Genomic DNA, 26,484 nt, shown 5'->3' with positions numbered 1-26,484 from the left:
CTCCTTGGGGGAACCTGATGGTCCCCGCTCCTGGGAGGCCAACACACCGATGCGGAACTCGGTGCCGCCGCGCAGTGGCCACAGAGCATACAGCGCAGAGCTCCCGGGCTCAAGAGCTGCTCCCGCCTCAGCTTCCGGAGTAGCGACGCCACAGGCGGGACATTTGTCATTAATGGGGTGTTTTTTTGAGACCGCGGATGACAGACGACAGGAGTCAGGCCACGAGCGGCTCCGCGGCGCAAACGCTGGGGAGGACTAAGCGCGCGGCGGCCGGTGACTTCAGGGCAGCGGGAGGTGACGTCACCGCGGCACGGGGGCGGGGCCGTCTGTCACGCGGCGCCGGCGGACTAGCGGCGCTGGGCGGAGGCAGCGCGCGGGGCTTGACGAGGGCCCTGGGCCTGGGGAGGCGCGGCCTCCACTGCGCCCGGCGCATGCGCGACGCCAAGCTGCTGGGCCTCGGGGCAGTTCCGCCCGCCGCGGCTCCTGCGGCTGGCACCGGGGCTGTGGCGGGAGGGACGATGCCGCAGCCCGAGTCCCGGAAGGCGGTGATCCTGGGCTGCGGGCATCGCGGTGAGTACCCGCCCGGCGGCGCCTGCCCTCGCGCGGCCTCCCCGCGTCCCTCAGCACCTCCGAGAGCGGCGGCGGCGGCGGGGCGCGCGGGGCCGGGGCAGGCTGGGGTGGCGGCGGGGCAGCGCCTGGCTCCCTGTGGGTCCGGGGCTCCCGCACGCTCGCTGGGTGAGGCTCGTTTCTCGGGGAGACGCCGCTGCCTGCGCGCCTCCCCGGGCGTCTCCTGAGGCGGGTCCGCGGGCGCGGGGCGAGGGCCGTGGCGCGGGCCGCGTTTTCGGGCATTTAGGACGGAGGCACACCTGCTTCTGCGGCCTCTCCAGCATTCCCTAAAATGAAGTCCGGAGCAGTGTTGTCCACTTAAAGAAAACAAAATGCCCAGAAATAGAACATTTCACACATACACAAAACTAGGGAGAACAGTGTGAAAGGAAAATGAATCTCAGGTTCCCGCATCACTAAGGCAAAGTCGGGCTGGGAACTGCGTCAGGCAAACCTGCTCCCGTTTTATTCCTAAGACGGCTGCGAAGATGAAAAGCCACACAGCTCCCTCGCCGTTTGCCCAGGAGGAAATTCGCCGCGGGCCTCCGGATCTTTACCCTGAAACAGTTGTGTCGAGTTTCACCCTGGCAGTGTAAATTGACAGTTTATCTTCGCAGGTGAAGGACAGGGACCGAACTCTAGTCATCCCTCTGCTCACCCGAGACAAATGCGTGGCTGGTGGCTTCCTCTGCCCTGTCTTTATGTAAAAGTGCAGATTCACTGAGCCAGACGAAGGCGCAAGTGACTGTTCCTCTGCCCGCCCGGTCTTGTGAATTGTGTATTCAGGGAAAGGCTGTGTAGAGGCTCAGAAGAACGCAGCCGTTTGTCTGTCATCTACCCCTGGCCTGGAAGCCCCCACTTCGAGTAGGGCGGAACCAGTCTGTACCTGTATTTGATTGAAGTCTCCTGTCCCCGTAAATCTCTAACTAGGCCGTGCCCCCACCACCTTGGTACATGTTCTCAGGATCTCCCGAGGGCGGTGTCAGGGGCCATAGACACTATTTGGCTCAGAATAAATCTCTTTAAAATTTAAATTTTTAAAAAATTTTTTGTGGGTACGTAGTAAGCTTATGTATTTATAGGTACATGAGATATTTGATGTGGTGTAGAATGCGTAGTAATCACGTCAGGGTAAGCGGGGTATCCGTCCGCTCAAGCATTTATCCTTTCTTAGTGTGACAAACAACTGAGTTACACTCTTTTAAAGTTACTTTAAAATGTGCAGTATGGTTGACTTTAGTCATGCTGTTGTGATGTCAGATACTAGATCTTATGCATTCTATGTAACTTATGCATTCTATGTAAAAATAATGTATGTGTTTTTGACGGAGTCTTGCTCTGTCGCCAGCTGGAGTGCAGTGGTGCGATCTCAGCTCACTGCAACCTCCACCTCCTGCCTTCAAGCGATTGTCCTGCCTTAGCCTCCTGAGTAGCTAGAACTACAGGTGGGCGCCACCATATCCAGCTGATTTTTGTATTTTTAGTAGAGATGAGGTTTTACTATGTTGGCCAGGATGGTCTCGATCTTCTAACCTCGTGATCCGCCTGCCTCAGCCTCCCGAAGTGCTGGGATTACAGGAGTGAGCCACCGTACCCAGCCATAACTGTATTTTTGTATACATTAACTCTCTCTCCCCTCACCCCCCTCTCAGCCTCTGGTAACCATCATCTGGTCGGTCTCTCCATGAGTTCAGTTGTTTTCATTTTTAGCTTCCACAAATAACAACAGGGGAAGTTTGTTATTCTGTGTACCTGGCTTATTTCACTTAACAATGACCTCTAGTTCTTTCTCTGTTATTGCAAATGATGGGATCTCATTCTTTTATATGGCTGAATAGTACTCCATTGTGTAAATGTATCATGTTTTCTTTACCCATTCATCTGTTGATGGACATTTAGGTTGTGTCCAAATCTTGGCTATTGTGAACAGTGCTGCAACACACCTCTTCAATACACTGATTTCCTTTTTTTGGGATATATACTTATGAGTGGGATTGCTGAATCATGTGATGGCTCTACTTTTGGTTTTTGGGGAACTTCCAAACTGGTCTCCATAGTGCTTGTACTAATTTATGCCCACTGATGGTGTACAAGGATTCCCTTTTCTCCATATCCTCACCGTCATTCATTTTTGCCTGTCGTTTGGATATAAGCCATTTTAACTGGGGTGAGATGATATCTTGTTGTAGTTTTGATTTGCATTTCTCTGATGATCAGTGATGTTGAGCACCTTTTCATCTGCCTGTTTGACATTTGTATGTCTTATTTTGAGAAATGTCTATTAGATCTTTTGCTCATTTTTAAATAGGGTTATTAGATTTTTTCCTATAGAGTTGTTTGAGCTTCTTATATATTCTAGTTATTCATCCCTCGCCAGATGGATAGTTTGCAAATATTTTCTCCCAGTCTGTGGGTGGTCTCTTCACTTTGTTGTTTCCTTTGTTGTGCAGAAGCTTTTTAACTTGATGTGATACCATTTGTCCATTTATGCTTTGCTGGGGTATTACTCCAGAAATCTTTGCCCAGTTCAGTGTCCTGGAGATTTTCTCCAGTGTTTTCTTTTAGTGGTTCCCTCCCCTTCCCTCCCCTCCCCTCCTCTTCCCTCCCCTTCCCTCCCCTCCCCTCCTCTTCCCTGCCCCTCTCTCCCCTCCCCTCCTCTTCCCTCCCCTTCCCTTCCCAAGCCACCAAGTCTGGCCCATCTTCTTCAATTTCTTGGATCAGTGTTTTGTAGTTTTCATTGTAGAGATTGTTCACTTTGGTTAATTCCTAAGTATTTAATTTTATTTGTGACTATCATAAATGGGATTACTTTCTTGATTTCTTTTTCAGATTGCTGTTGGCATAGGGAAATGCTCTGATATTTGTATGCTCTGATACTTGATATATCACTTTGATTGTTTTGCATATGTTGAACCATCCTTGCATCCCTGGGATAAATCCCACTTAGTCATGATGAATGATCTTTTTAATGTGTCGTTGAATTCGGTTTGCTAGTATTTTGTTGAGGATTTTTGTATCAGTGTTCATCAGGGATACTGACCTGTAGTTTTATTTTTTTGATGTGTCTTTATCTGGTTTTGGTAGCAGGGTAATATTGGCCTTGTGGAATGAGTTTGAAAGTATTCTCTTCTCTGTTTTTTTGGAATAGTTCAGGTAGGATTGGTATTAGTTCTTCTTTAAAAGTTGTACAGAATTCAGCAGTGAAGCCCTCAAGTCCTGGGGTTTTCTTTGGTGGGAGACTTTTTATTACAGCTTTGATCTTGTTACTTGCTATCAGTCTGTTCAAGTTTTGCATTTCTTAATAGTTCAATCTTGGCAGGTTGTATGTGTCTAGGAATTTATCCATTTTCTCTAGGTTTTCCAATTTATTGGCATATAATTAGTTGCTCATAGTAGCCTCTAATCTTTTGGATTTCTGTGATATCGATTGTAAAGTCTCCTTTTTCATCTCTGATTTTATTTTTTGGGGGCTTGTCTCTTTTTTGCATAGTCTGGCTAATGGTTTGTATTTTGTTTATCTTTTCAAAAAAGATACTTTTTGTTTTTCATTGATCTTTTGTATTTTTTTCATTTTAATTTATTTCTGCTCTGATCTTTATTATTGTTTTTCTTCTACTAATTTTGGGTTGGGATTTCCTCATGCTCTTCTGGTTCCTTAAGGTGCATTATTAGGTGGTTTATTTGTAGTTTTTCTACTTTTTTGATGTAGGTGCTTATTGCTATAAACTTTACTCTTAGTTCTGCTTTCACTATATCCATAGGTTTTGGTATGTTGTTTCCATTATCATTTGCTTAAAGAAATTGTAAAATTTATTTCTTAATATCTTCATTGACCCAGTGGTCATTCAGGTGCATCTTATTTAATGTACATGTATTTGTATAGTTTCCCAAATTATTCTTGTTATTGATTTCTAGTTTTATTCCATTGTGGTCAGAGAAGATATTTGATATAATTTCAGTTTGTTTGACTTTTTTAAAAACTTGCTTTGTGTCCTAACATATAGTCTATCTTTGAGAATGATCTATGTGTTGAGAAGAATGTATATTCTGCAACCATTGAATGAAATGTCCTGTAAATATTTATTAGGCCCATTTGGTCAGTAATACAGATTAAGTCTGATATACCTTTGTTGATTTTCTGTCTTGATGATCTGTCTAATGCTGAAAATGGGGTATTGGGAAACTCCCTTTATTGTATTGGGGTCTATCTCTTTAGCTCTAATAATATTTGCTTTATGTATTTGCGTGCTCCAGTTTTGGGTGTATATATATTCACAGTTGTTATAGCCTTTTGCCAAACTGACCTCGTTATCATTATAGAATGACCTTCTTTGTCTCTTTTTAGAGTTTTTTCTTGAAATCCATTTTGTTTTATATAAATATAGCTACTCCTGCTCTTTTTTAGTTTCCATGTGCATGGAATATCTTTTTCCATTCTTTTGTTTTTAGTCTTTGTGTCTTTATAGGTTAAGCATGTTTCTTGTAGGCAGCAGGTTGTTGAGTCTGCTTTTTTTTTTTTTTTAATCCATTTAGCCGCTCTGTGTCTTTTGATTGAGGAGTTTAGTCCATTTACATTCAATGTTATTGATAAGTAAGGTCCTACTGCTGCCATTTTATTATTTGTTTTCTGGTTGTTTTGCGGTCTGCTTCCCTCTTTACTTCCCTCCTGTCTTCTGTTTAGTGAAGGTTATTTTCTCTGGTGGTATGTTTTAATTTCTTGCTTTTTATTTTTTGTGTATCTATCATATGTTTTTAGATTTGAGGTTACCATGAGGCTTGAAAATAGTATCTTCTAACTATTTTTAAACCTATGGCAACTTAACACTGATTGTGTAAACAAAGAGACAAGCAAAAAGAAAACTAATAAAAACTACACATTGGCCAGGTGCAGGGGCTCATGAGTGTAATCCCAGCACTTTTGGAGGCTGAAGTGGGTAGATTGCTTGAACTCAGAAGTTCAAGACCTAGGGACCAGGCTGTGGTGACTCACACCTGTAATCCCAGCACTTTGGGAGGCCGAAGCTGGGGTATCATTTGAAGTCAGGAGTTCAAGACCAACCTAGCCAAAATAGTGAAACCCTGTCTTCTGCTAAAAATACAAAAATTAGCTGGGCATGGTGCTGCACACCTGTAATCCCAGCTACTTGAGAGACTGACTCAGGAGAATCACCTGAACCTGGCAGGCAGAGGTTGTGGTGAGCCAAAATCATGCCACTGGACCCTAGCCTGGGAAACAGAAGGAGACTCCATCTCAAAAAAATAAAAGATCAGCTTGGGCAACATGGCAAAACCCCATCTCTACAAAAAAATACAAAAATTAGCCGAGCATGGTGGTGCACACCTGTAGTTCCAGCCACTTGGAAGGCTTAGGTGGGAGGATTGCTTGAGCCCAGGAGGTTGAGGCTACAGTGAGCTGTGATTGCGCCACTGCACTCCAGCTTGGGCAACAGAGTGAGACCCTGTGTGTGTGGGTGTGTGTGTGCGCGCGCGCGTGCACGTACGTGTATGTTTACCCTGTATATATAAATATGTAAATAAATACATTTTAACTATATTTGCATTTTAACTCTATCCCCCTGCTTTTAAACTTTTTGTTGTTTCTATTATATCTTATTGTATTGTATATGTCCTGAAAATTTGTTGTAGTTATTATTTTTGATCAGTTCATCTTTTAGCCTTTCTGCTCAAGACATAAGTGGCTCACACACTACAATTATAGTATTGTAATATTCTGTGTTTTTCTGTGTACTTGCTGTTACCAGTGAGTTTTATACCTTCAGATGCTTTCTTATTGTTCAGTAACATCCTTTTCTTTCAGATTTAAGAACTCTCTTTGGCATTTCTTGTAAGATATGTTGACGAAATCCCTCAGCTTTTGTCTGGAAGATCTTTATTTCTTCTTCATAGTTGAAGGATATTTTTGCTGGATATACTATTTTAAGATAAAAGTTTTTTTTTCCTTCAGCACTCTCGTGGCCTTTAAGGCTACCACTGAGAAATCTGCTGCCAGACATATTGGAGCTCCATTGTGTGTTATTTGTTTCTTTTCTCTTGCTGCTTTTAGGATTTTTTTCTTTATCTTTGACCTTTGGGAGTTTGATTGTTAAATAGCTTGGGTCGTCTTACTTGGGTTAAATCTGCTTGATGTTCTCATTCTTAAATATTTTCCTCTAGGTTTGGGATGTTCTTCGTTATTATCTCTTGGAATTAATTTTCTACCCTTGCCTTCCGTCTACTTCTTCTGTAAGGGCAACTTTTAAATTCACCCTTTTGAGGTTGTTTTCTAGATCTTGTAGGTGTGCTTCATTCTTTTCTGTTTTTTTTCTTTTGTCTCTTCTGACTGTACGTTCAAATGGCCTGTCTTCAGGTTCACTAATTCTTTGTTCTGCTTGATCTGTTCTGCTGTTAAGAGACTGATTCTTCAGTATGTTAGTTGCATTTTTCAGCTCCAGAATTTCTGCTTGATTGTTTTGAATTATTTTGATCTCTTTGTTAAATTTATCTGATGTGATTCTGAATTCCTTCTCTGTGTTATCTTTAGATTTGTTGAGTTTCCTCAAAACAGCTATCTTGAATTCTTTTTTTGAAAGATTACATATCTCTCCAAGATAAGGTTGCTGATGCTTTATTTAGTTCATTTGGTGAGGCCATGTTTTCCTGAATCATCTTGATGCTTGAGGATGTTTGTCGGTGCCTGGGCATTGAAGAGTCAGGTATTTATTGTAGTCTTCACAGTCTGGACTTGTTTGTACCCATCCTTTTTGGGAAGACTTTCCAGTTGTTCAAAGCAACTTTGCTGTTGTGATGTAAATTTTTCATTACTGCTGCCATGTGTGCCTTAGATGACACCCCAAGCCCAGTAACACTGTGGCTCTTGTAGACTCATAGAGGTACTGCCTTGGTGGACTTAGATAGGATCTGAAAGATTTCTCTGGATTACCAGGCAGAGAGATGCTTTTGCTCTTTTCTTACTCTCTCCCAAACAGATGGTGTCTATTTGCTGAGCTGCCTGGAGCTGGGGGAGTGGTGAAACAGGTACCACTGTGGCCACCACCACTGAGATGACACTGGGGCAGACCTGAAGCCAGCACAACACTGGGTCTCAACCAAGGCCCTTGGCAACCACCATGGTTACCACCTTTATTTGCTCAAGGCCCTGAGGCTCTGTAATCAGCAGGGAGTGAAACCAGCCAGGCTTATGTCCTTCCTTTCAGGGCGGTAAATTCCCCTCAGTCTTAGGCAGGTCCAGTGGTGCCATCCTGGAGCCAGGGCCTGGAGTTGGAAGCCTTATGAATCTACCTGGTGCTTTATTCTGCGGCTGAGCTGGCATCCAAGCCTTCCCACTCCTCCCTCCTCTTTTCATGATCAGAGGAGTCTCCCCCTTAGCTGCCATTGCCCTAGGCTCATGGCAGGTACTGCCTGGCTACTGCCAGTGTTCATTCAAGACCCAAGGGCTCTTCAGTCAGCTTGTAGTGAGTGCCGCCAGGCCTGAGACTCTCCCTTCGGGCAGCAGGTTCTGCTCTGGCCCAGGGCAGGTCCGGAAATACCATCCAAGAGCCAAGCTTGGAATCAAGGACCCCAAGAGCCTGCTTGGTGCCCTACCCCACTGTGGCCACACTGATACCTAGGCTGCAAGTCATAGTCCCCTTTGCTCTTCCCTCTCTGCTCAAGCAGAAGTCCCTTTCCATAACCTCCACATCTGGGAGTGTGCTGGGTCACACCTGAAGGCAGCATGTCTGAGCCTCACCCAAAGGCCTATGATGAGTACTGCCCGAGGGCTCTTTAGTCAGCAGGTGATAAATCCTGCCAGAACTAGGTCCTTCCCTTCAAGGTAGCAGGTTCCCTTGTAGCCCAGGCTGTGTCTAGAAATGTTGCCTGGGACATCTGGTGTCTAGGGTCCGGAATGGGAGCCTCAGGACTTTGCCTGGTGCCCTGTTCTGTTGTGGTTGAGCTGGTGTCCAAGTTGGAAGACGAAGTCCTGTTTACTCTTCCCTCTCCTCTCCTCAAGTGGAAGGAAAGAGTCTCCCCTGAAGCTGCGAGCTGCACTGCCTGGGGTTGAGGGAGGGTGGAGCAAGCACTCCCTTGGTGGCCCCACTGGTGTTTTGCTGGGCTGCGTGCCCCTCAAGTCCATTGACTCCAAGCCAAGCACAGCACCGAGACTTGCCCAGGAATTGCAGTCTTTGTGGTCTGGACTGCTATTCAGGTTTCTTTTGAATCCCAAAGCAGTCGAGCCCATGGTCAGTCTTGCTGGAACTCGAGTTTCCACCGCCAAGATGTGGGGTTCTCTTCGGCTCGGTCTCATCTACATGCTTCCTCTGTGGGCGCCAGCTGCATTCTGCCCTGTGTTGCTTTCTGTTGTGACAGCACAGCACTGAGTTCTGATGTCAAAGTACCACAGTCACTGCGCTCTCCCTTCCCTAAGCACACAGATTCTCTCTCTGTACCCCAGAGATGAGGAAGGAATGGTGTCAGTGACTCTTGCAGTAATATGTTAAAACCATGTGATTGCTCACCTGATTTTTATCACTTTCTTATGAAGGTGCTTTTTTGTGTGGATCGTTGTTTAATTTGGCAAGATGATTGGTGGACGTTTCTATTTGGCCATCTGGCTCTGCTTCTCCCCCTAGAATTATATCTTTTTTTTTTTTTTCTAGTGGTTAGTTTGTGCCAGCTGGGATTTTAAGCAGATCCACATTTATTTGGTTGATATGCCTCTTAAGTTTCTTTTTTTCCTTGCAATATGTTTGTTAAAGAAATTGGGTCGCCGGGCGCGGTTGCTCAAGCCTGTAATCCCAGCACTTTGGGAGGCTGAGGCGGGTGGATCACGAGGTCGAGAATCGAGACCATCCTGGTCAACATGGTGAAACCCCGTCTCTACTAAAAATACAAAAAAATTAGCTAGGCATGGTGGTGCGTGCCTGTAATCCCAGCTACTCAGGAGGCTGAGGCAGGAGAATTGCCTGAACCCAGGAGGCGGAGGTTGCGGTGAGCCGAGATCGCGCCATTGCACTCCAGCCTGGGTAACAAGAGTGAAACTCCGTCTCAAAAAAAAAAAAAAAAAGAAAAAGAAATTGGGTCATTTGTCTCATACAACTTCATATATTTTTTAAATGCATGCTGTTTGGATAAATATAAAAATATCAAGCCCTCCCCACCCTCCAATTCTGGTAGACTTTACCTTTTGAGGGGTATTAAGATGCTCATGATAGACTAGTTTTGCTTATTTTTACCATCAGAGAAGATTTGGTCTGTTTCCTTTCTGCTTCACATTGTGAGAACCGTTGGTTGGTTGGTTTTCCAAACATAAAATGGTATTGTAATTTTGAATATGCTTTTCATTCTACTGTGCACTCACCAAAATATTCTGGTATTACTCTCCTCCCTCAAATCACAGATGTAGGGTAGATGCTTCAGAATTTTTAAAAATCATATTTTCCTTTTCCCCAGAAATACTATATTTTGAGATCTACTCTGCCTAAGCAAAAATAGGAAATAGAAAAACCTCTTTCCTCAGTATGTATCATTTGAGCTTCTCAAGTTAAATGTCATCAAACAGTAGGTGTCTGTTCTTCACTTCTGACAATTTCTTTTCTGTTCCTTGTAAAAAGTTCTGCACTTCTGTTGTAAAATATACATAATATAAAGTTTATCATTTTAACTATTTTTAACAAGTGGCATTAAGTCCATTCACAGTATTATGTCACTGTCACCAAAACTTTTTCATTACCCCAAACAGAAACTCTAATCATTCAGCAGTAACTCCCCATTTTCCCACCCCCTTTCTGTTTGTGAATATGCGTGTTCTAGATAGGTAAGTGGAATTGTACAGTATTTATCCCACTGTGTCTGATTTATTTCACAGTGTTTTCAAGCTTCATCCATCCTGTAACATGCTTTATACTTCATTCTTTTTTATGGCTGAATAATATTCCATGTGTGTATATATCACAGTTTGCTTATCCATTCATCCCTTAGGATACTGGATTGTTTCCACCTTTTGGCTATTGTGAATGCTGTTGCTGTGAACATGTGTTCACAGGTATCTGACCCCTGTTTTCAATTCTTTTGAGTATAGTATATACACTATATATTTATATATCTGTATACTGTATACCTCTATAGTGGAGTGGCACTGCTGGGTTATATAGCATTTCTGTGTTTAACATATTGAGGAACTGACAAACTCTTCTTCACATTTTAAAAACGACTTTCTTAAAGATCTTCATACCTTACTAGTTGCTAAATCTGATGACTCCACCTCCGTTCACACCTGTCTTGGCTTCCCTATAAATCTTTTTTTTTTTTAATTGCATTTTAGGTTTTGGGGTACATGTGAAGAACTTGCAGGATTGTTGCATAGGTACACACATGGCAGTGTGATTTGCTGCCTTCCTCTCCTTCACCTATATCTGGCATTTCTCCCCATGCTATCTCTCCCCAACTCCCCACCCCCTGCTGTCCCTCCCCTGTTTCCCCCCAACAGACCCCAGTGTGTGATGCTCCCCTCCTTGTGTCCATGTGTGTTCTCATTGTTCAACACCCGCCTATGAGTGAGAACAAGCAGTGTTTGATTTTCTGTTCTTGTGTCATTTGCTGAGAATGACGGTTTCCAGGTTCATCCATGTCCCTACAAAGGACACGAACTCATTGTTTTTGATGGCTGCATAATATTCCATGGTGTATATGTGCCACATTCTCCCTGTCCAGTCTATCATCGATGGGCATTTGGGTTGGTTCCAGGTCTTTGCTGTTGTAAACTGTGCTGCAATGAACATTTGTGTGCATGTGTCCTTATAGTAGAACGATTTATAATCCTTTGGATATATACCCAGTAATGGGATTGCTGGATCAAATGGAATTTCTATTTCTAGGTCCTTGAGGAATCGCCACACTGTCTTCCACAATGGTTGAATTAATTTACACTCCCACCAACAGTGTAAAAGTATTCCTATTTCTCCACATCCTCTCCAGCATCTGTTGTCTCCAGATTTTTTAATGATCGCCATTCTAACTGGCGTGAGATGGTATCTCAATGTAGTTTTGATTTGCATTTCTCTAATGACCAGTGATGATGAGCATTTTTTCATATGTTTGTTGGCCTCATGTATGTCTTCTTTTGTAAAGTGTCTGTTCATATCCTTCGCCCACTTTTGAATGGGCTTGTTTGTTTTTTTCTTGTAAATCAGTTTTAGTTCTTTATAAATTCTGGATATCAGCCCTTTGTCAGATGGGTAGACTGCAAAAATTTTTTCCTATTCTGTTGGTTGCTGATTCACTCTAGTACTGTTTCTTTTGCCGTGCAGAAGCTGTGGAGTTTGATTAGGTCCCATTTGTCTATTTCGGCTTTTGTTGCCAATGCTTTTGGTGTTTTGGTCATGAAGTCCTTGCCTAGGCCTGTGTCCTGAATGGTTTTGCCTAGATTTTCTTCTAGGGTTTTTATGGTGTTAGATCTTACATTTAAGTCTTTAATCCATCTGGAGTTAATTTTAGCATAAGGTGTCAGGAAAGGGTCCAGTTTCTGCTTTCTGCACATGGCGAGCCAGTTTTCCCAACAACATTTATTAAACAGGGAATCCTTTCCCCATTGCTTGTTTTTGTAAGGTTTGTCAAAGATCGGATGGTTGCAGATATGTTGTATTGCCTCCGAGGCCTCTGTTCTGTTCCATTGGTCTATATCTCTGTTTTGATACCAGTACCGTGCTGTTTTGATTGCTGTAGCCTTGTAGTATAGTTTGAAGTCCAGTAGTGTGATGCCTCCCACTTTGTTCTTTTTGCTTAGAATTGACTTGGCTATGCAGGCTCTCTTTTGCTTCCATATGAAGTTTAAGATGGATTTTTTCCAGTTCTGTGAAGAAGGTCATTGGTAGCTTGATGGGGATAGCGTTGAATCTGTAAATTACTTTGGGCAGTATGGCCATTTTCACGATATTGATTCTTCCTAACCATGAACATGGAATGTTTCTCTATCTCTTTGTGTCCTCTCTTATTTCGTTGAGCAATGGTTGTAGTTCTCCTTGAAGAGGTCCTTTACGTTCCTTGTTAGTTGTATTCCTAGGTATTTTATTCTCTTTGTAGCAATTGTGAATGGCAGTTCGTTCTTGATTTGGCTCTATTTAAGTCTGTTATTAGTGTATAGGAATGCTTTTGATTTTTGCACATTGATTTTGTATCCTGAGACTTATGAAGTTGCTTATCAGTTTCAGGAGATTTTGGGCTGAGACGATGGGGTCTTGTAGATATACAATCATGTCGTCTGCAAATAGAGACAATTTGAGCTTCTCAAGTTAAATGTCATGTTAAATGACTTCCTCCTTTCCTATTTAAATACCCTTTATTTCTTTTTCTTGCCTGATTGCTCTGGCTAGAACTTCTGTACTATATTGAATAGGAGTGGTGAGAGAGGGCATCCTTGGTCTAGTGCCAGATTTCAAAGGGAATGCTTCCAGTTTTTGCCCATTCGGTATGATATTGGCTGTTGGTTTGTCGTAAGTAGCTTTTATTATTTTGAGATACATTCTGTCAATACCTAGGTTATTGAGGGTTTTTAGCATAAAGGGCTGTTGGGCCTTCTCTGCATCAATTGAGATAATCATGTGGTTTTTGTCTTTGGTTCTGTTTATGTGGTGAATTATGTTTATAGACTTGCGTTTGTTGAACCAGCCTTGCATCCCGGGAGTGAAGCCTACTTGATCATGGTGGATAAGCTTTTTGATGTGCTGTTGCAATCAGTTTGCCAGTATTTTATTGAAGATTTTTGCATCTATGTTCATCATGGATATTGGCCTGAAGTTTTCTTTTCTTGCTGAGTCTCTGCCGGGTTTTGGTATCAGGATGATGTTGGTCTCATAAAATGATTTGGAAAGGATTCCCTCTTTTTGGATTATTTGGAATAGTTTCAGAAGGAATGGTACCAGCTCCTCTTTGTATGTCTGGTAGAATTCAGCTGTGAACCCATCTGGACCTGGGCTTTTTTTGGTTGGTAGGCTCTTAATTGCTGCCTCAACTTCAGACTTGTTATTGGTCTATTCAGGGTTTCAACTTCTTCCTGGTTTAGGCTTGGGAGGATGCAAGTGTCCAGGAATTTATCCATTTCTTCCGGCTTTACTAGTTTATGTGCATAGAGTTGTTTGTAATAATCTCTGATGATGGTTTGAATTTCTGTGGAATCTGTGGTCATATCCCCTTTATCGTTTTTTATTGCATCTATTTGATTATTCTCTCTTTTCTTTTTTATTAATCTGGCTAGTGGTCTATTTTGTTGGTCTTTTCAAAAAACTAGCTCCTGGATTTATTGATTTTTTTTGAAGGATTTTTGTGTCTCTCTCCTTCATTTCTGCTCTGATCTTAGTTATTTCTTGTCTTCTGCTAGGTTTTGAGTTTTTTTGATCTTGCTCCTCTAGCTCTTTCCATTTTGACGATAGGGTGTCAATTTTAGATCTCTCCTTGCTTCTCATGTGGGCATTTATTGCTATATATTTTCCTCTAGAGACTGCTTTAAATGTGTCCCAGAGATTCTGGTATATTGTATCTTCGTTCTCGTTGGTTTCGAAGAACATCTTTATTTCTGCCTTCATTTCATTGTTTATCCAGTCAACATTCAAGAGCCAGTTGTTCAGTTTCCATGAAGCTGTGCGGTTCTGGGTTGGTTTCTGAATTCTGAGTTCTAACTTGATTGCACTGTGGTCTGAGAGACTGTTTGTTATGATTTCCATTCTTTCGCATTTGCTGAGAAGTGATTTACTTCTAATTATGTGGTCAATTTTAGAGTAGGTGCGATGTGGTGCTAAGAAGAATGTATATTCTGTGGATTTGGGGTGGAGAGTTCTGTAAATGTCTATTAGGTTTGCTTGGTCCAGGTCTGAGTTCAAGTCCTGGATATCTTTGTTAATTTTCTGTCTCCTTGATCTGTCTAATATTGACAATGGGGTGTTAAAGTCTCCCACTATTATTGTGTGGGAGTCTAAGTCTCTTTGTAAGTCATTAAGAACTTGCCTTATGTATCTGGGTTCTCCTGTATTGGGTGAGTATATATTTAGGATCATTAGCTCTTCTTGTTGCATTGATCCTTTTACCACTATGTAATGCCCTTCTTTGTATATTTTGATCTTTGTTGGTTTGAAGTCTATTTTATAAGAGACGAGAATTGCAACTCCTGCTTTTTTTTGCTCTCCATTTGTTTGGTAAATCTTCCTCCATCCCTTTATTTTGAGCCTTGTGTATCCTTGCATGTGAGATGGGTTTCCTGGATACAGCATACCTATGGGTTTTGGCTTTTTATCCAATTTGCCAGTCTGTGTCTTTTGCTTGGGGCATTTAGTCCATTTACGTTTAGGGTTAATATTGTTATATGTGAATTTGATACTGCCATTTTGTTGCTAGCTGGCTGTTTTGCCCATTAGTTGATGCAGTTTCTTCATTGTGTTGATGCTCTTTACCATTTGGTATATTTTTGGAGTGGCTGGTACTGGGTGTTCCTTTCTATGTTTAGTGCCTCTTTCAGGAGCTCTTGTAAAGCAGGCCTGGTGGTGATGAAATCTCTGAGTACTTGCTTGTTCGCAAAGGATTTTAGTTTTTCTTCACTTATGAAGCTTAGTTTGACTGGATATGAAATTCTGGGTTGAAAGTTCTTTTCATTAAGGATGTTGAATATTGGACCCCACTCTCTTCTGGCTTGTAGGGTTTCTGCTGAGATATCTGCTGTGAGTCTGATGGGCTTCCCTTTTTGGGTAATTTGACCTTTCTCTCTGGCTGCCCTTAGCATTTTCTCCTTCATTTCAACCCTGGTGAATCTGACGATTATGTGCCTTGGGGTTGCTATTCTTGAGGAATATCTTTGTGGTGTTCTCTGTATTTTCTGGACTTGGATATTGGCGTGCCTTGCAAGGTTGGGGACGTTTTCCTGGATAATATCCTGAAGAGTATTTTCCAACTTGGATTCATTCTCTTAGTCACATTCAGGTACACCTATCAAACGTAGATTAGGTCTTTTCACATAGTCCAATATTTCTTGGAGACTTTGTTCATTCCTTTTTACCCTTTTCTCTCTAATCTTGCCTTCTCGTTTTATTTCATTGAGTTGATCTTCTACCTCTGATATCCTTTCTTCTGCTTGGTCAATTTGGCTGTTGAAACTTGTGTATGCTTCGCGATGTTCTCCTGTTGTGTTTTTCAGCTCCATCAATTCACTTATATTCCTCTCTAAGTTGTCTATTCTCGTTAGCATTTCGTCAAATCTTTTTTCAAGGTTCTTAGTTTCTTTGCATTGGGTTAGAACATGTTCTTTTAGCTCAGAGAAGTTTGTTATTACCCACGTTCTGAAGCCTGTTTCTGTCAATTCATCAGACTCATTCTCTATCAAGCCTTGTTCCCTTGCTGGTGAGGAGTTGTGATCCCTTGGAGGAGGAGAGGCGTTCTGGTTTCGGGTGTTTTCATCCTTTTTGCACTGGTTTCTTCCCATCTTTGTGGATTTAATCCACCTGTGGTCTTTGTAGTTGTTGACTTTCAGATTGGGTCTCTGAGTGGACGTCCCGTTTGTTGATAATGAAGTTATTTTTTTCTGTTTCTTAGTTTTCCTTCTAACAACCTGGCTCCTCTGCTGTAGGATTGCTGAGGTCCACTCCAGGCCCTGCTTGCCTGGGGATCACCTGCAGTGGCTGCAGAACAGTAAGGGTTGCTGCCAGTTTCTTCTTCTGCTATCATTGTCCCAGAAGGATACTCGCCAAATGTCAGTCTGAGCTCTCCTTTATGAGGTGACTCTTTGGATATACGGGGGTCAGGGAGCTGCTTGAGGAGACAGTCTGTCCTTTATAGGAGCTCAAGTGCTGAGCTGTGAGTTCCATTGTACATTCAGAGCTGCTGGGCAGGTACGTTTAAGTCTGCTGCAGCAGAACTCATTCTGTGCAGCAGAATGAAAAAAATGAAAAAAAAAAACCAAAAACCTTTTTTTTCCCGAGGTGCTCTGTCCCGGGGAGTTAGGGCTTTATTTATGAGTTTCCATTGTGCTGCTGCCTTTTTTCAGGGCTGCCCTGCCCAGTGAGGAGGCAGTCTAGTACTGTCTGCCTGCAGAGGCTTTGCTGAGCTGCTGTGGGCTCCGGCCAGCTGCCGTGTGAACTTCCCTGCATTCCTGTGTATACGGGTTTAGTTAGAACTGCCTCGGCAATGGTGGCCCACTTCTGTAATGGTGGACTCTCTCTGTAATAGTGGGTTGCCTCAGCAATGGCTTACTTCCTCCGTAATGGTGGAGTGCCTCAGTAATGGCGGACGCCCCTTCCCCACAGAGCTGGACCTTCCCGAGTTCAGCTGTGCTTGCTGTGAAACTCTCAACCCAGGGCGTTTCCAATTGCTATTTCTTTGTGGAGGTGGGACCTGCCGAGCCTGATCACCTGGGTCCCTGCCTCAGAGCCTTTTTTTTAGTTGAAAGGTCGACCTTTAGTTGAAAGGTCGACTCTCTCCCAAGTGTTCCAATCGCCTGTTGAAAAGGCGCTGGGATCTGTGTGATTCCTGTGCAGCGACCCACTGCGCAGGCTGAAACAGCGGCGCTGAGATTTGTGGCACTTTTTTGCCCAGGAATCTCCTGGCCTGGCTCCCTGTTTCAGTCCCCTTTTTAATCAGGTGAATGGGCGACTCTGCCTTCCCAGAGCTCCACTCGCCAGCTAAAATGGCGCCCAGACCCATGTATTTTGTATGGAGAACCGCCGCGCCGGGGCACCAGCAAAACAGCCGTGCCGGCGACCTGTGGGGCTCGTCTGCCTGGGAATCTCCTGGTCTGTGGGCAATAAAAATTTGTCTGGAAATGGGGCATCCTCTCACCCTCTGTGCTTTCACTGGGAGCTGCAATCCTGAGCTGCTGCTAATTGGCCATCTTGGATCCCTCCCTCCCCTATAAATCTTTATGGCACCTCACGTTGCTGTCAATAGACACTCTTATTGTTCCACTTTGTGGTCCTTCTCAGGTCCTTCCTAGGTTCTTCTTCCTCCACACGATCCTTAAATGTGCATGTTCCCACATGTTCAGTTCATTTTGCTGTCTTCATTGCTTAAACTCTTCCTTTGCTGTTATTTTCGTGTAACTGAAACTATCCTTTTGATTTTAAACATGTCTCTCAGGCCTACATCTGAATTTGAATCTCACAGACATTTATATAACAGTGTTTTCTCTAATGCGACATGTCTAGAAAAAAATTGATCTTCTGTTCATCCTCAAGCCCATTCTCTCCGTGGTCCGTGTCGCTAAGGTTTGAAAGTTGTATATGGATTTTATTGTCCCTTTGTCCCTTAGGGGCCCATGCCTTGTAAAGTTGACAAGTGTGGGCAGTTCTGCCGCTGGTCTTCCTTTGCACTCACTTTCACAGTTCTCAGTCATGCTATGAGAGCCTCTTATTTGACTTTTTCTAACTACACTTTTTGGTTCTAGATGTTTTCCCCCTCTGTTCCAAATCATTTTACACACAGCTGCTAGAATGTTCCTCCCAAGATATATTTGCTTAAAGACACTACTCCTTTTGCATGCAGAACAAGTTAATTCTTCTCATCCTCAGCATCAGAGTCACCTTCCAGTAACCTTATCCTGCCCCGTGATTCATCTGTATTCATCACTACAGCCAACCATTCTACTTGCTGTTCTATTTGGAAAACTGAAAACGTACAGGTTGCAGTTTCCCAAGACTTGAACTTTCTCCTTGAAATATTTCAGTATTTGGCCATTGGAATTTTAATCCTTAAAGCTAACACCTAAATCTCAACTGATGTAAGAAATCATCTTCATGTGTTACAGACAAAATTAATGTCTCCATCCTTGTTTCCATATAGTTGGGTTATATCTTTATTGTAGCATATTTTGGAGTTTGTGTCAGGATATGCTAAAGTTTTCCACCTGATTTATTATTTCTTTAGGATTTTTTTTTCATTAGAGAAAATGAGATTTCTGACCAAATGTATAATGGTTTCTGAGGCCCTTGTAATGTTGTCAAACTGCTTTTAAAAAACAGTCTGCACTTTGGCTGGGTAGCTCAAGCCTGTAATCCCAGCACTTTGGGAGGCCAAGATGGGAGGATCTCTTGAGGCCAGGAGTTTGAGACTAGCTAGAGCAACATAGAGAGATCCCTGTCTCTACAATAATAAATAAATAAACCCTGCAATTTATAATTTCATCATTGATAAATATATCATTTAACTACTGTACTTTGAATATAAATATTTAGAAAAACTTTCCTAGTTTGTGTTAGAAAATAGTATTTTATTTTTATTTTCTTGTTTTTGCTCATTATTGAGAATGAAGTCTTTTCCAGTGTATTTCCATGTGTGTTTCTTCAGTGAATAGTCTTTTTTTTATATACTTGTTCCATTAATCTAATACTTTATTCATTTATCTAATCCCATGACTCATTTGCTATAGATATTTTTTCTATTTTTGTCCTTTTGCTTTTCAATTTTGGCCATCACCTTTTGACTTACCTTAACAGTTTTAATTGATTTTTAAGATTAATATTTGTAAATATTTTCTTTAGTTTTCAATATATTTTTAGAAACTTGGAAAGAATTGGTTAAAAGACAAGGGAACTTCATTATAAATTGCATTTTAAAAGGGAAAGCATATATTATCCTTACATCCTATTGATCAGCTAACTTAAAATTTTTCAGGATAGTAAAAAGGTCTACCTCACTTTTCTCGGCTTTGTTGCTCCTTCCTGTACACTGATCTTTCCCTTTTATTTTATTGTGGTAAAATACAGATAACATGGATTTTGTAGTTGTAATGATTCTTTTTTTTTTTTTTTTTGAGAGAGGGTCTTGTGCTGTCTCCCAGGCAGAAATGGTCTGATGGCCGCCATCATGGCTCACTGCAACCTTGACTTTCTGGGCTCAAGTGATCCTTCTGCCACAGTCCCTTGAGTAGCTGGGACCACAGGTGCACACTACCATGCCTGGCTAATTTGTTTTTGTATTTTTGTAGAGATGGAGTTTCACCATGTTGCCCAGGCTGGTCTTGAACTCCTGGGCTCAAGTGATCTGCCTTTCAGCCTCCCAAAGTGCTAGGACTACAGGCGTGAGCCACTGAGCTTGCCATGTTCACGTTACTAAATTCCTGAGCCTATTCATGCTTTTGGAAAGGAGGCTGTGTTTGTTAGTCAGGGTTCTCCAGAGAAACAGAACCCAGAGGGTGCACACACCCAAACAAACACACGCACACCAATTTATTTTAAGCAATTGACTTAAATGATTGGTGGGAGAGTGTGGAGACGAGCTTGTCTGAAATCTGTGGAGCAGGCCCAAGACGCAGGCAAGAGTTGCTGTTGCAGTTTGAGTCCAAAGGCAGTGCAGGAGCAGAATTCCGTTAGTATGTGTTCAGATTTCCTCTTATAAAGATGCCAGTCCTCTTTGACTGGAGCTCAGCCTAATGACTTCATTTTAATTTAATTATTCTTTAAAGACTCTGTCTGTAAATACAGTTACATTCTGAGGCATTGAGCATTAGGACTTCAACATGAAATTTTGGGAAAACATAATTCAGCCCATAGAGGTTGCCAAATAATCTCCTGTGGGATGGAGTGGGAGAAAGCAAAGCAGTAGATATTTTCTTAAACTCATATAGATAATTCACAGTTTGGAACAAAATGCATTTTATAAATGGCTAGCAATTTACTTTTATTATCTGATGTTATATTTATAAATTGCTAGGGGAATCTATTCTTTATCTCCAAAGTGTTTCCAGAAAATTCTGACTTTTTATTTGGTATTAAGTTACCAGGTATTTGGTATATATAAAGAGTGTGTGTGTGTGTTTGTGTGTCTGTGTGTATGTGTGTGTATGGTCTATATAAAGTACCAAGTATTTGGTACTTTTTGTTAATAGGATATTTATTAATAGGATATTTATTATTAATAGGATATTTATTGTTAATAGGATACTTTTAAAATTAAATATTTCCCAAAAACTAGAAACTTATTACTGTCTTATTCTATAAAGTAGATAAACTCAATATTAAATAGTACAAAAATATTAAAGTCATTAGTATTTCCTTACAAGATAGGACTTTTGCATCATGGGAACTAAAAAATTCTTCTTTTTAAGATAAAACATTTTGTTTTGTGATAATTGTAGATTCACATATAATTATAAGAAATAATATGAAGAGCTCTTGTGTGCCCTTTACCTAATTTCCCCAATGGTAATATCTTGCAAAACTATTGTGTAATATTAAAACTAGGATATTGACATCCCACACACATCTTCTCCATCCACAACCCCCCAAATCCCTGTTGTCCCAGTTCTTGAGAATCACTAATATGTTCTGTTTCTATAATTTTGTCATTTCAAGGATGTTATATAACTGGAATCATACAGTAAGTAAGCTTTTAGGATTAGACTTTTTCACTCAGCGTAATTCCCTTGATTCATCCAAGTTGTCCCATTTATCGATAGTTCTGAAAATACTGTTTTTAGAGTCCCAGCTTCAGCATCACAGAACAAGGTTTCTGAGACTTGGCACTATGGACATTTGGACCAGATAATTATTTGTATTTGGAGACTGTCCTGTGCATTGTAGGATGTGAGGCATCTGTGGCATTTACCCATTGGATGCTAATAGGATCCCCCCAGTTATGACAACCAAAAATGTTTTCAGACATTGCCTAAAGTTCCTGCGGGTTGCCATTTTCCCAGAAATTACCAAATATCCTATCCATTGGCTGAGCACCACTGGAGTAGAGTATAGAAAGTAGATTTGGAGTGAAGAGACTACAACTTAACCACTGGCAAAATCTATCCCTCAGACCACTCTGCATCTCTACACACTCTCTACACACATGTCCACGTGAGCATTCCCTTACCCAGAGACTACATTGTAACGTTACAATGAAACTTGTATTAAATAATAAAGAAGAAGCAGAAGTAAAGAGAAAATAGTTAACATATACAGAGACATACATAAAACCCATGAGAATGGACTCCAGAGGCTCTGTCCTTTGACTCCATGGACAAGACTTAGTTGAGGGCTAAATCATGTGGACACGTTATAACCTCTAGAAACCAATATGTGTATAGAACCCAGCACCTTAATACAAGTGTCAGGATTAAAGGAGCAGTAGTTTGCTGGATCACGTACTTTTTAATTTTTGTTTGAGATGGTGTCTTTTTCCATCACCCAGGCTGGAGTGCAGTGCGTGATCACTTGGCTCACTGCAGCCTTGACCTCCCCAGGCTCAGGTGATCCCCCAATCTCAGCCTCCCAAGTGACTGGAGGTGTGTGCCACCATGCCCAGCTAATTTTTTTTTTTTAATGAAGACGGGGTTTCACCATGTTAGTCAGGCTGGTCTTGAACTCCTGACCTCAGGTGATCCGCCTGCCTTGGCCTCCAAAGTGTTTGGATTACAGGCATGAGCCACCATGCCCGGCCAATTTTTTTTTTTTTTTTTTTTTTTAGAAAAGGAAGAAAGAGAGAGAGAGAAAAAATGATGAAAAGGAAGAAAAAGGAAGAGAAAAAGGGAGAGAGAACGGGAGTATTGCTTTATTGCCCAGGCTAGAATGCAGTCTAAAAATGGGAATTGAAAACCTCTTTTATGCCAATAATTGTGCTTAACAATGGAGACAGGAAGGAATAAGGGAAGAAAATAACAAACAAGCAGCCAACCAATATTTCATTTAAACCTATGAAATGCTATGCAATTATTGAGGAGTGATTTACTTTCAGTCATATAGTCACTTTTGGAATAAGTGTGATATGGTACTGATAAGAATGTATGTTTTGTGTATTTGAAGTGGAGAGTTCTGTAAATATTTATTAAGTTTACTTGTTCTGGGTCTGAGTTCAAGTCCTGGATATCTTTGTTAATTTTCTATCTCATTAATCAGTCTAATATTGACAATGTGATGTTACAGTCTCCCACTATTATCGTGTAGGAGGCTAAGTCTCTTTATAAGTCATTAAGAACTTGTCTTATGTATCTGGGTGCTCCTGTATTGGGTACGTGTATATATAGGATTGTTAGCTCTTCTTGTTGCATTGATCCTTTTACCATTATGTAATGTCCTTCTTTGCCTCTTTTGATCTTTGTTGCTTTAAAGTCTATTTTATCAGAGGTGAGAATTGCAACTCCTGCTTTTTGTTTATTTATGTTTGCTCTCCGTTTGGTTGGTAAATCTTCCTCTGTCCCTTTGTTTTGAGTCTTTGTGTATCGTTGCATGTGAGATGGGTCTGGATACAGCGTACCGATGGGTTTTGGCTTTTTATCCAGTTAATAGTATATATGAGTTTAATACTGCCATTTGATGCTAGCTGGATATATTTTTGGAAAGGCTGATACTGGTTGCTCCTTTATATGTATAGTGCTTCTTTCAGAAGCTTCTGCAAAGCAGGCCTGGTGATGGTGAAATCTCTAAGTACTTGCTTGTTTGCAAAAGATTTTATTTTTCCTTCACTTTTGAAGCTCAGTTTGGCTGGATATGAAATTCTGGGTTGAAAGTTCTTTTCTTTAAGGATGTTGAATATTGGCCCCCACTCTTTAATGGCTTGTAGGGTTTCTGCTCAGAGATCTGCTGTAAGTCCGATAGGCTTCCCTTTGTGGGTAACCTGACCTTTCTCTCTGGCTGCTCTTAGTATTTTCTCCTTCATTTCAACCCTAATGAATCTGATGATTATGTGCCTTGGGGTTGCTATTCTTGAGGAATATCTTTGTGGTGTTCTCTGTATTTCCTGGAGTTGAATATTGTCCTGTCTTACTAGGTTGGGAAAGTTTTCCTGAATAATCTCCTGAAGAGTATTTTCCAACTTAGATTCATTCTCTTAGTCACATTCAGGTACACCTATCAAACGTAGATTAGGTCTTTTCACATAGTCCCATATTTCTTGGAGACTTTGCTCATTCTTTTTTATCCTTTTTTCTCTAATCTTGACTTCTCGTTTTATTTCGTTTAAGTTGGTCTTCGAACTCTGATATCCTTTCTTCTGCTTGATCAATTTGACTGTTAAAACTTGTGCATACTTCGCGAAGTTCTCTGTTGTGTTTTTCAGCTCCATTAATTCACCTGTATTCCTCTCCAAATTGTCTATTCTTGTTAGCATTTTGTCAAACCTTTTTTCAAAGTGCTTAGTTTCTTTGCATTGGGTTAGAACAAGTTCTTTTAATTCACAGAAGTTTCTTATCATCCACCTTCTGAAGCCTACTTCTGTTAATGGAACGCACTCGTTCTCCATCAGGGCTTGTTCCATTGCTGATGAGGAACTGTGATCCCCTGTAGAGGGAGAGGCATTCTGATTTTGGGTATTCTCAGCCTTTTTACGCTAGTTTCTTCCCATCGTTGTAAATTTATCCACCTGTCGTCTTTGTGATTTCCAACTTTCAAATTAGGTTTCTGAGTCGACGTCCAACTTGTTGATTCCCAGCACCGAAATCTGAGCAATCCACTGTGCTGGCCAAAACAGCAGTGTTAAGATTGATGGTGCTTTTCTGCCCGGGAATCGGCCAAAAGGGGATCCAGTCCTGCTCACTCTGCACCAAGAACTGCCACGCTGAGGTGCCAGCAAAACCGCTGCACCGGCCACAAGAGTCACGCTGGCGACCCGTGGGGCTCCTCCACTGGGAATCTCCTGGTCCGTGAGCAACAAAAATTTGTCTGAAAGTGTGGCGTCCTTTTGTTCTCTGCACTTTCACTGGGAGCTACAATCCCGAGCTGCTAGTGGTCAGCCATCTTGGATCTCTCTCTCTTTTTTTTTTAAGTATTCTTTGTAGAGATAGGGTTTTGCTGTGTTGCCCAGGCCAGTCTTGAACTCCTGGGCTCAAGCTGTGCTTGAGTGCTGGGATTACAGGTGCAAGCCACCACACCTAGTCCAGATACTTTGCTTTTTAAAAAGCATATCATAAAAATCTATGTCAATAGATTTTTAAAAATCTATTAATAGTCAATCTTTTTTTTAAAAACCTATAACCCTACCCTATAATCCTGCCATTCTTGGTTAATTGAAGCAAATCTCAGATAGCAAAGAATTAGATGCTTTTTTTTTTTCAGACGGAGTTTCACTCTGTCACCCAGGCTGGAGTGTAGTGGTGTGATCTTGGCTCACTGTAATCTCCACCTCCCAGGTTCAAGCGATTCTCCTGCTTCAGTCTCCCAAGTAGCTGGGATTACAGGCACCTGCTACCATGCCTGGCTAATTTTTGTATTTTTAGTAGAGATGGGTTTCACCATGTTGACCGGGCTGGTCTCGAACTCTTGACCTCAAATGACCCACCCTCCTCAGCCTCCCAAAGTGCTGAGATTACAGGTGTGAGCCACTGTGCCCAGCCAAAGTTAGATGATTTTTGTGATATAAAATAATCTATGTCTTTGGCCAGGTGTGGCAGTTCACGCCTGTAATCCAAGCACTTTGGAGGCCAAGACGGGCAGATCACCTGAGGTCGGGAGTTCAAGACCAGCCTGACCAACATGGTGAAACACCTTCTTAAAAAAAAAAAAAGAAAAAAAAAATCTATATCTTGACCCTCATTCTTTTTAAAATAAAATTTTAGTTTTGGAATAGCCTTAGATTTACAGAATATTGTTAGATGGTAGAGAATTCGCATATATCCCATATCCAGTTTCCTCTGTTATTAACATCTTAACATTAATGTTGTACATTTATTTCAGTTAATGCTCATGTCCATACTGTATTCATATTTTCTCAGTTTTTACCTAATGTGCTTTTGCTACTTTAAGGACAATAGGTGAAAGCTAAGGCTCCCATCCAGGTTACCACACTGCATTTGGTCATTATGTCTCCTTAGGCTCTTCTTGGCTGTGACAGTTTCTCACACTTTCCTCATTTTTGATGACCTTGGCGGTTTTGAGTAATACAGGCATACATTGGTGATATCGTGGGTTCAGTTCTGGGCCAATGCAATAAAGCAACTATCACAAAGTGAGTCACACAGATTTTGGGAGGGGGTCCCAGTGCATATAAAAGTTATGTTGTTATGTTTATACTGTAGTCTTTTAAGTATGCAATAGCATTTTATCTAAAAAAAAAAGTTCATACCTTAATTTAAAAAATGCTTTATTGCTCAAAAATGCTCATGATCATTTGAGCCTTCAGTGAGTTGTAATCTTTTTGCTGGTGGAGAGTCTTGCCTCAATGTTGATGCCTGCTGTTGGTTTCTGAAGGTTAGGATGGCTGTGGCAAGTTCTTTTTAAATTTTTTTTTGGGACGGAATCTTGCTCTGTTGTCCAGGCTGGCATGATCTTGGCTCACTGTAATCTCCGCCTCCCTGGTTCAAGCCATTCTCCTGCCTCTGCCTTCTGAGCAGCTGGGACTACAGGCACACACCACCACACTCAGCTAATTTTTTTGTATTTATAGTAAAGACGAGCTTTCACTATGTTGGCCAGGCTGGTCTCAAATTCCTGACTTCAAATGATCTGCCCACCTCAGCCTCCCAAAGTGTTGGGGTTATAGGCATGAGCCACTGCACTGGCCAAGTTCTTAAAATAAGTTATATGCTGATTTTTTTGTTGTCATTTCAGCAGTGTTCACAGCATCATCACTAGGAGTGATTCCATTTCAAGAAACTATTTCATTGCACATCTGTGTCTTCAGTCTCTACTTCTAATTCTGGCTCTCTTGCTATTTCTGCCCTTTCTGCAGTGACTTACTCCACTGAAGTCTTGAACTTGGTGGTCATCCATGAAGGTTGGAACCAACTTCTGCTAAATTGATACTTTGTTGTTCTGGCAAATGTGGACTGAAAAAAAAAAAGAAAAATAATGATAGTTTGACCTTCTCTGATGAATGGGTTTTTGTTGTTGTTTTGTGAGACACAGTTTTCCTTTGTCACCCAGCCTGGAGTGCAGTGGTGCAGTCATAACTCACTGCAGCCTCAAACTCCTGAGCTCAAGCAATCCTCCC

The 26,484-nt window shown here is 41.7% G+C and overlaps 1 protein-coding gene across 1 annotated transcript in view; it reads left to right on the top strand.

The window, feature by feature from the left end:
* The first annotated feature begins 360 nt into the window (after positions 1-360).
* The window catches only part of GALNT11 (polypeptide N-acetylgalactosaminyltransferase 11), a 74,431-nt gene continuing 48,307 nt past the window's right edge, over positions 361-26,484 (top strand). The window contains exon 1 of the mRNA XM_021665232.2: positions 361-570. The gene's annotated coding sequence lies outside the window, so the exon portion shown is untranslated. The remainder of the gene's footprint in view (positions 571-26,484) is intronic.

Source organism: Aotus nancymaae, unplaced genomic scaffold, assembly GCF_030222135.1.
Source record: "Aotus nancymaae isolate 86718 unplaced genomic scaffold, 86718_ANA_hifiasm-v0.15.2.pri h1tg000002l, whole genome shotgun sequence".
NCBI lineage: Eukaryota > Metazoa > Chordata > Mammalia > Primates > Aotidae > Aotus > Aotus nancymaae.
Note: the sequence above shows the minus strand (reverse complement) of the source record. Positions and strands in the feature narration are given on the sequence as shown.